This window comes from Arachis duranensis, chromosome 2 (assembly GCF_000817695.3).
Source record: "Arachis duranensis cultivar V14167 chromosome 2, aradu.V14167.gnm2.J7QH, whole genome shotgun sequence".
NCBI lineage: Eukaryota > Viridiplantae > Streptophyta > Magnoliopsida > Fabales > Fabaceae > Arachis > Arachis duranensis.
Window position 1 is genome coordinate 25,497,253 of NC_029773.3, and position 10,795 is coordinate 25,508,047.

Consider the following 10,795-nt stretch of genomic DNA (forward strand, 5'->3'; position numbering starts at 1 on the left):
CATTGAAGAGAGAGTGCTTGTTGGTGTGGAACGTCTTACTTGTTGGAAGTGCGTGGTGTCATCCATAGGTAAGTAGTAACATGTCATCCCTCTTATATCAATTTCTCGGTTTTGGATGTATGGTTGTTGATATAGGATTTTGATTAGGGTTTATTCGTATTGATTTTGATGTGATTTTGAAATGGTTTTCTTGTCTGTGTATGTCTCTTTATAGATGGCTACCATCCACATTACATTAGTTATTAGTCACAGAGAAAAGTTTGAAAAGGGTGATGATAGAAAATTGGCATACATTGGCGGTGAAAAAACGGAGATTGAAAGAGTGAATGTGGATACTTTAAATAGATTCTTCATAACTGACTTAATAAAAGATATAGGATACACTGATGTGAGCGAATTTTACTAGATGCAACCTAGAAAAGAGTTAGATGGTGGATTAAATTTGCTAAGATTTGACATGGATGTTGTGACCATGTACGAAGCAGCCATTGCTAATGGGAGGAGAATTGAGTTGTTCATTGAGCATCCAGTTAACTTTTCTGAGTTCGTAGAAGAAAACAAAGCTTCTGAACTAGAAGTTGAGATTTTAAATGTTACTAGGACCCTAATTAAGCACAGACCTAAATCATATGTTAGGAGAACCCCAAACCCCAAAGAAGAAGAATAGGGCAAAGAGACTGTTAAAGCTGAGTGAGACAGAAGCAGGTAATACTCATGACAAGGATACTGGCATGCCTGGACTGGAGGCCCAAATAGGAGATAAGATACTAGACAAAGATCTCCAACCTACTACAAAAAGCACACATCAACCAGAAATAACCACAGAGTCACCAAATGTATCCACCTAATTACCAAAAGTAACCTTCCAAGAGCCATAAAAAATGATGGACCAAAAGATCCCAACCAAAATTCTCATAGGGCTCCCAAAAAATATGGCCCTATCACCTGCAAGTATTGCTTAAAAGTATACAAATTCATCCCTACTTACATTAGTTTCATAATTGATGCTACTTTTATACCCACCAAATCTGTATTGCAGACTGATCACAATAGTCGTAGCTGTCCCAAAAAGAAGGAAGCAATGGTTGGGAGTGCTGGAAGACAAGGTTCAACTCAACGACCTTCTGCTGATGGAGTTATTCTGGATGATGAAGAGAAGGTAGCAAGACTAGAAGAGATGTTTTGGAAGGAAATAATGGAAGCTGTTGAAGCAGCTGAAGCAGCAGCAGCTCAACCCCCAGAAGTCTTTCCAGTAATGTGCTTAACTACTTAATTTTATAATTTATTTTTAAATGACATTAATATGTACCAACTATTGCAGGAAACTCCAACAATTCCACAACCTGTTCTTGATCCAATTATGTCTCCTTCAGTTAGGCCACCAAGTGCACAAAGATCCCCTAAAAAGAAATAATAGTTAGAAATTCCTTAAGTTAGTTTAGGGCTAGGCTGACAAAGGCTGTGGGACAATGGTGAAATGATAGTTAAAAATCCCTTAAGTTAGTTTACCCCTTTTTATTATGGTTTTAAGTTATGGTTTTAAATTATAGTTATACTTTAAGTTGAATCTTGTATTGATATGAAGTTCTAGGATTGTCTCTGAAGTCCCGGAGTCTTATATCTTACATTACTGGCACTGTCACCATACTGAGAACCTCCGGTTCTCATTCCATACTCTCTTATTTTTCAGATGTAGGTCGCAACTCACCTCGGTGAGTTGTTTTGATGGTGACAGAGCGGAGGACATTTATCCTGTTTTGAAGTCTTTTTGATTATTTTGTATTATTTCTCTCACTTTTGATTTTATTTTGCCTAGAGGCTTACTTGAGAGAAACATTGTAGAACCCTGTTTTACTTTAAAAAATTCTGTATTGTCTGTATATATAACTAGCCGGCTTAAACTCCGCAAGCTGCGGCTAGATCTTTATACTATTATGCTCTTATATATCTATATATGTCTTGATATCGGTATGTATATCTTGTGCCTTAAGTTGTAGCTTCGTGTGAACGTTTTGCGCTTTTCAAATTCTATTTTTGAGCTTAATCCTTCATAGGACTTCTAGAATATAATATTTCCTTCTATATAAATATATATAAGCTTTAGAATTGTCGTAACCTTTGATTAACATTTGCTTTACGACGCGAGATAAAGCTTAGGGTAATTAGGGTGTTACACTTTCACTCAACAGTTAGGAAAGTAAACGTGTTAACATGCTTATTTTAAATAGACGGTCTATCTTCCCTATTATTTAAAATAGACTGCTTATTATTTAAAATCGTCTATATTTTCTATTATTTGAAACGTTCCATTTGTAAGAATTTGGTCAAATTTAAATCATTAATATTTTTATTATTTTCAAAAATTATATTTAATTATTTATAACTACATATATCTTGTATACAGTGTAAACGAGATAACATATATCTCGTTTACACTGTAAATGAGATATATGAAAATTGAAAAACTTAGCATATCTCATTTACAAACGAGATATATTCCATATTTTATTTACACTGTAAACGAAATACATGCAAAATTATCTTGTTTATAATGTAAACGATATAAGAGATAAATATTTATTTCAGTAAATATTTTTTAAATTATTTATTTCGATAATTATTATAATTAATTTATTTATTAAAATAAAAAATCCTGATTTGCAAACTATGCTGCCATTGCTAAAAATAAAATTCCGGAGACATAATTCTTTGAGAGTATTATGGATCTGTTCAAAGATAAAATTATAGGTTTTCTGAAAAATTAATTAAATTGTCATAATAATTTTTAGATACTGAAACTAAATATTAATATTTAACAACTTTCTTATTCACATTATAATAAAATCCTTGTAAAAATTAAAATTAAATATTTTAGAATATTATTAATAAGACTAAAATAATCATATATATTATAACAAAAATACTATTTATATGCTAAAATTAATCATTATTATTGTAAAATAAAAGATATATAAAATAAAGATGTATAAATAGAAAACTCTAGTATTAAAATAATTAGCTCAATAATAATTTATATATATAATAATATTATATGTTGTAATGTATATATATACTAGCAGAAGCCCCGTGCCATGCACGGGTGGAAGATTTCTATTTGCTAAATTCTTTTATTTAATTATGTTTATAAAAAAAATTATTGTTATTTATTAAAAAATACGTGTAATATATTTTGATTTAAAAAATAAACAATATTTTAATTATATCATTTTTAACAAAAGACACAAATTGAATTTTTTTAACTAATTAATTATTAAGATTATTTTTTTTATGACCATATCAATTCAAAATTTGAATTATCTTTTTCTTTTGGTATAATTATGCCAACATAATATGTAACATATACTTAATCATGTGATTCAAAAACTAATTAATTCAATTTAAAAAACTACAAAATATTAAATAAACATAAAAAAATGAAAAATATAGTCATCGTAATTAACAACTGATTTTATAAGTTTATAATGATTAGTTTGTGGCATAAATTGAAATATAATAATAAAGCAAACATAAAATAAACATGAAGTGTATTCGTATTGCCTTCCTAAAAATATTTTAGAAAATAAATTTTAATTTTACTAATATGGGACAAAGAAAATTAAAATATCAATAATATCCCTATCACAAAATTGAGATATGATGTATATATTTAGATTAGGAATTCAATCTTGAACTGAGAGCAAAAGTAAAATATATGAAAAATAAAGCCAAAATCTCTAAACTCGAGCAGAATAAACATTTCATAGATCAAACATTTTCATAGGGCTCTGGTAAAGTTAAAGGAAAGTGTCGATAAAAAGTTAAAACAAAAAATATACTATTTTATCACTTAGGCTAAATTAACTAATTTGGCCAACACGTATCTAAGAAATCCATCTAAAAAACAGTAAACAAAGAATCAGTTACAAATTGTTTTATAGAGAAATTGCATAAGAATTCAAGCATGCACATACATTCATCTAAATCCTATAAAACATTCACTTGCCAAAAGCAAATAGGTGAAGCAATAGTCTAAAATATGGAATGAAATTTTAACATCATAAAGGAGCTACTTCACTTTATTGAATTTCAAAGAAATTATTGAACTACAAACATAAAGGACTGCACAATTAATTTGCCTCGCGGTTAATGATATTGTGTCCACACTTCACATCCTAGCACTTTATTAATTACATTTGAAATAAGCCCAATACAAATGCACAAAGCATTCCATACAGAAGATAAAAACATTTTAATCCACACATCTCCTACATCACAACCCAAAATATGAAATGCTTACATGGACACAACCAAAATATCTAATGCCCTGTTAGTCCTAATCAATAGCTCTAGTTAACTGGCATGGGCAGTCATCTCATTTAACACGCAGACTCATCTCCAGAGCCATGAGACTCATCAAATTTCAGCATCAAGGATCTTATCAACCTCTTCCAAGGAAAGATGCTCCTCTTTTCTCAACAGAGCATTGTTTAAGACCAATCACATACTCCTAATTTAAAAAAATGTATGAAAATTGAAACCAAATTATAGAGATAATTACAAATAGCCATAGTCAAACAAATCCAAAAATAAAAGTTAATACCCTTTCAGAAAAATAATTTAACATTACTCACCTCCTAACTTTCATCAACTTCATCACATGAACTTTTAGAATGATCTAATTCATTTAACTTGTCTCTCACAGCATGAATAGACTTTCTGTTGAGAGCACACTATTATAGCACATAAGAATAGTTTGAATTTAAACGGGCTCAAAAAAAAGGGGGCAAAGTGGAACAAAATAGCGAAACTGCTATAAATCCTATACCCTAACCTAATATTAGGAGAGAAATACAGCAAATATAAATAGAGCAATTGCTCAGATCGAAGAATGAGGACAGACTTGGAATCCTATACCTTAACCTAATATTAGGAGAAAAATACAGCAAAGAGATGTGAAAAATAACACGTAAATCAACACGGTTCCCTCTAAACCCTAATCTAATGCATAGATAGAGAGAGAGAAGAGGAATAGAACAAAAACAACACGATGTCAGTATAAGGATAAAAGCAAGAATCAAAACAAAAAAGCCTATGCATAAATCTAGGGGATGGCAGGCTTAGGTAATGAGCACACCTTTTTGCTATGCATAAATCTAGGGGATGGCAGGCTTAGTAATGAGCACACCTTTTTGTTTAAATATCATAATTTTAGTAGGCTTTCTATATAATTAGATTTCTAATAAAAAAATATATCATATTCCAACGAAGATACACACAAGCTAATTATTTATTTAACTAAATTTTTAAGAGATAGGACATCAATAAACTTAGAAAATTATGCTAAAAGAAAAATAATAAAATATACAATCAAGGAATTAAGAGATAAACAAAAGAGAGTAACAAATAAGGATAAACTACTTACTAATTTTATTCTAATAATGAGAAAAACAAAATATGTATTTATAAAATAACTAATCAAGAATTTAAAAAACCAAAAATAAATTTATTAACTTATTTTTTGCTCATGTATGAGCTTTCATATATTAGAAAAAGTAAAGATTATAAACCCACTTAAAAGAACACACAAAAATAACTTATATAAAAATAAGCAAGTAGTTGTATTGAAAAAATGTTTATGATACCTATAAAAACATGGGCATCATATAGAAATAACAACCCTTATTATTTACTCCCACAGAAATAGAAAACAAAAACATGAAAGATTCAATCAAGAATTAAAGAAATAAACAAAAGAGAGTAACATATAAGAATAACCTTCTTACTAATTTGATTTTAAAAAATACGGCAACGAAATATAGAATATTCTACTTTTTTAACACAGAAACTTTTTGCAATTAAATGTATAAAAATGTATCACTTGTAAAAATATTTCAAAAGTTCTCTAAAAATAAACATTAAAAAACACACAAAAAAACATAATCAGCATTAATTAGAATTAAAAAAATAAAGGAAAGAAAACTATATTTGACTCTCAATTCCTTTGTGTACAAAATTTCAAAAGAAGAAAAATGGCCAAAATGTTGATGATAATTGTAAAATCAATATGGACTTCATACAAATAACAATCCTTATTAGAAGAAAAAAAATAAAAAGGCAAAAATCTAAATCTAACTATAAATTCTTTTCAATAAAAAAAATAAAAAAATGTTCATGATACTTATAAAACCAACCTGGAGCTCATATATTAACAATCCCGAGCATTTAATCCCACAGAAACAGAAAATAAGAAAACGGATCATTCAATCAAGAAATAAAAAAAATAAACAAGAGAGAGTAAGACCAACACAAAAAAAAAAAACAAAGAAATAACCCTATAGAGAGAGAAGATATCAAATAAAAGCCAACATATTATAAAATTCACAACAACAGTGTTAATTATATAAATGAAATTCGGTTACTAAGTTAAAAAATAAAATTTTAGTTAGAAGAAAAAAAATAAAAAGGCAAAAATATAAATCTAAGTATGAATTCCTTTCACTGAAAAAATCAGAAAAAGAAAAGTATTTATGATACTTATAAAATCAACATGGAACTCATTAATAACAATTTCAAATATTTACCCCGCAGAAAGAGAAAACAAAAAAATAGATCATTCAATAAAGAAATGAAAAAGTAAACAAAACAGAATAAGGTCCACAAAAAATAACACAGAAATAACCTTAAAGATACATAAGATATCAAATAAAGGCTGAGATATTAGTCCTCCCTTGTGTATGCATGAATTCTGTACAAAATGACTAATTTGTGATTTTAAAATTCTGAAAAACAGCTTATCCTTTCTTAGTTTTTAAACCTTGGTAATTTTTTTAATTAAAAGAATCAAAGCTAGATGCATCATGCACAATAAAGCACAAGACAACCAGCAAGATGCATTCAGAATTAGCATGCTATAGTGAAAAAAAAAAGTAAAGACTGAAGAATGATTTACCCTTTTGGACTAAACGAAGAAACCACTCAGTTGCTTCTTTGGTTTATTAGGGTCTTTTGACACCTTTTCACTTTCCATCTTTCCCATTGCCTTTGAAGACACTCATTCTTTTCTTAGTCCCAGCAAACCTGACAATACACAAACATCACCAAATAGCACGACTGCACGAGACACCCAAATATAAATATTTAACGCCTTAAATTTTATATAAAAATAAGCAAGTAGTAGTATAACTTACTTGCCCAAAAAGCCTTTTCTCCCAAGCCAAGAGCTGCACCACAATTAAAGAACAGGTGAGTCAGGAACAAAAAGTATATAAATAGCATCCAACTATCCAAGTAAAACTCAAGTGGTGTACAATTATGTATATAAGCGTATGTCAGTTACCACATTCACAACAGCAGCGCTTATTATACTAATCAAATATGGCTACTAACCTACGACATGTAGCGTTAATCAGAATTAAAAAAAAAAACTCAAAAAATTAAAATTGACTCTCAATTCGTGTGTGCAAAATTTCAAAGAAAGAAAAATGAAATCAAATGTTCATGATACTTGTCAAATCAATATGGACCTCAAATCCTTACTAATTTTATACAAATAAAATCTGGTTACTAAAAACAAATAATTTTAATATGAAAAAAATAAGAAAGGCACAAAGCAAAATTTCACTCTCAAATCTTTTCTGTCCAAACTTTCAGAACAAAAATAAAAAAAAATGTTTGATACCTATAAAATCAACATGGACATCATGTAGAAATAACAAACCGATTATTTACCCCAATAGAAATAAAAAACTAAAAAAAATAAAAGATTCAATCAAGAGAGGAAGAACTAAACAAAAGAGAGTAAGGCCCACAAAAAATAACAAAGAAATAACCATAAAGAAATAGAAAATATCAAATAAAAGCCAGCATATTAGTCCTCCCCTTTATATGCATGAATTTTGTATAAAATGACTAATTTGTGATTTTAAAATTCTGAAAGACAGCATATCCTTTCCTAGTTTATAAACCTTAGTAATTTTTTAAATTAAAATAAGTCCTATAGTTGTGAAACAACTTTAGATTTTTTTTCACCACCACTGCATTTTTAAATGAAATTCACTGACCCTAACAGATCCACTTTCACAAACATTTTTACTGCATTACTTGGAGAAGAAGCAGGAAAGAAAAAAATGGGAGATTCATGTAAAAATATTTAACAAATTAAGCTCCAAAGCTACATTCACAAACCAAAGAATCAATAAGTTGGCAATCCTATCAATTTGCTCCCCATATGCCGCTGCATTTATTAACTCGTCTCTAACTGAATCATTCTACCTACTAAAAATATATACAAATAATTTCAAGTGATGAAGTAGTTACCACAAGTCCACAACAGAATACTTGCCAACCAATGAAAAATAACAGTCAAGATGCATAGTATAAGGAGAAAATGAAATGAAAAGCTCTCGAGACAGATAACAATACAGTGAAGATGCTTAGTATAAAAAAATCATTCACATAGAATCAGGTATAATTAAATAAAGAAATGAAGAAGACGAAAAAAAAATAAAAGCTCCAAATAATACACCAAGACTGAGAACAAAGAACAAAAAAATATCTGGAGAACAAAGAACAAAAAAAATCTGAGATCTTGGAATGGAAAGAATATAAAATTAAAAAATTTGGAAGCTCGTCATGTAATTGAAGATATTTTAGTATTTTCAGCTCCACAAATAACCTCCAAAAGACGAATGAAAAATCAAAACGAACAAAATAAAATTTCAGTTCTTTAACTCAATTGCAATAACATCCCTTAGCTTAAAGGCATTCATGGTATGTATTTGGTTAGGAATTGCCTTTAATTTGAAAGCATGTCATGTGACTAAATAAGTACTACCCAATTCAAACAACTAAATGGCATGTGATCAACACAGAACAGAATTTATTTATTTGAACAACTAAATAATGTACCTTACCTTCTCCCCATAAATTTTATCTTTTGCCTATTTGGTAATGGCATGTGAAAAATACGTAACATAACTTATATTAGCACACTCAGTAAGAATACCATATTCCGTTTTATGGTGTTTAATGAGATGAGAAAAAATTCAGAAATCTCTTTTTTCCCAAATCAATGGACATTTTCTGATCAAATGAGTAGTACATTGACATAATTACAATACAAAGTAGTAACATGAATTGATCCCTTATGCAATGCTAAATATCTATCAACCAATTATATAAATCAACATTCTAAATCCTAGTAACAACATATGATGAGATCTAAAGAATGGTTTCAATCTCGTACCTTTGCGTGACAACAAAAGGAAATTAGAAAAACAATCTTAATATCCAACAATTCTTAATATAAGTCTACTATTTTTCTCATTCAGTAAACTTCTTTTGTTTTCTTCACAGCAAGAATGGATACATTCTCTAAACCAAAGAAAATATTTAAATGACATAATTTTAGCATAATAATCACATTTAATTTTCATTAGCTCTACAATAGCTTAAAAGACTTAATCTATTATAATCTTATTGGCCTATTTAAAAAAAAAAAGAGAAATACTAAGACCTCCTAAAAGGTGAGAGAGTATTTTAAACAGGTTCCAAATAAAAATCATGATGCACGCCTATATATAAATAATAAGGCATAGAGGTGAAAAATAAAATGAAAAATAACAAAAAATAAAAGTAATATGAATTAAGAGTTATACCTAGCAGTGGCACCGCCGCCACTACAAAACCAGTGCGGACCATCAAAAGCAAACCGTCATCCATCACGCCTATCACTCGTAACACGTCAGAATAGAGGGAAACAAAATATGCATTGATAAAATAAGTACCCAAGAAGATAAAAACCAAAAGATCAGAGAAACAACAGAATAAAATAAAGGAACCCAGCGGTTGAAATTACACCATACAGATTTTTAAAGAACTTTCCACTGTTTTAACAGAATAGTTTTTCAAAATTGAATGCATAAAAAGACATAATTTAACAGTTAGAAATATAAGAGATAAATAGCTCCAATGTGAAACAAATGGTGAAAAAAAAAGACAAAACAACAACACTTATTAATTATTTAGTTCAACACCCAAGAAAATAGAAGGGAAAAAAAGATTCAGACAAGGAAAAAGAAATAAATAAAAGAGAGAAACAAATAACCATAAGTTTCTTACTAATTTTATTTCATAAGAGGTAAACAAAATATGTATTTAGAAAGTAAATAATCAAGAAGATAAAATACCATAAAATCAGAAAACCAGAAAAAAAAACAATAAACCAGTGAATACAATTGCACCCTCTAAATACATTAACTTTTGGTCACCATAGCAATTATCACTATTATAAGACTGGTACTGCATGTATCTCTCTCTATAGACTTGTGATGAGCGGATATTTTATATGCTTTTTGGGGGTAATTTCATGTAGATTTTAGCAGGTTTTAATTAGTTTTTAGGAGAATATTATTAGTTTTTAGGCAAAAATCATATTTCTGGACTTTACTATGAGCTTGTGTATTTTTCTGTGATTTCAGGTATTTTCTGGCTGAAATTGAGGGAGCTGAGCAAAAATCTGAGTTAGGCTGAAAAAGGACTGCTGATGCTGTTGGATCCTGACCTCCCTGCACTCGAAATGGATTTTCTGGAGCTACAGGAGTCCAATTGGCGCGCTCTCAACGGCGTTGGAAAGTAGACATCCAGGGCTTTCCAGCAATATATAATAGTCCATACTTTGCGCGAAGATAGACGACGTAACTTGGTGTTGAACGCCAAGTTCATGCTGCTGTCTGGAGTTAAACGCCAGAAAAACGTCATGATCCGGAGTTGAACGCCCAAAACACGTCATAACCTG

The 10,795-nt window shown here is 29.4% G+C and overlaps 1 long non-coding RNA gene across 5 annotated transcripts in view; it reads right to left on the reverse strand.

Annotated features, from left to right (window-relative positions):
• Window positions 1-4,055: 4,055 nt before the first annotated feature.
• Window positions 4,056-10,795, reverse strand: part of LOC110277694 (uncharacterized) — a 28,652-nt gene continuing 21,912 nt past the window's right edge. The window contains exons 2-5 of one of the 5 annotated variants that reach the window (XR_008005818.1): window positions 9,657-9,725; window positions 6,950-7,220; window positions 4,632-4,730; window positions 4,056-4,507 (exon numbers count right to left, since the gene is read on the reverse strand). This is a non-coding gene — a long non-coding RNA (uncharacterized LOC110277694). Of the gene's footprint in view, window positions 4,508-4,631; window positions 4,731-6,949; window positions 7,803-9,656; window positions 9,726-10,795 lie in introns of those variants that run through there. The other 4 variants (XR_008005817.1, XR_008005816.1, XR_008005815.1 and 1 more) reach the window with 4 other exon arrangements.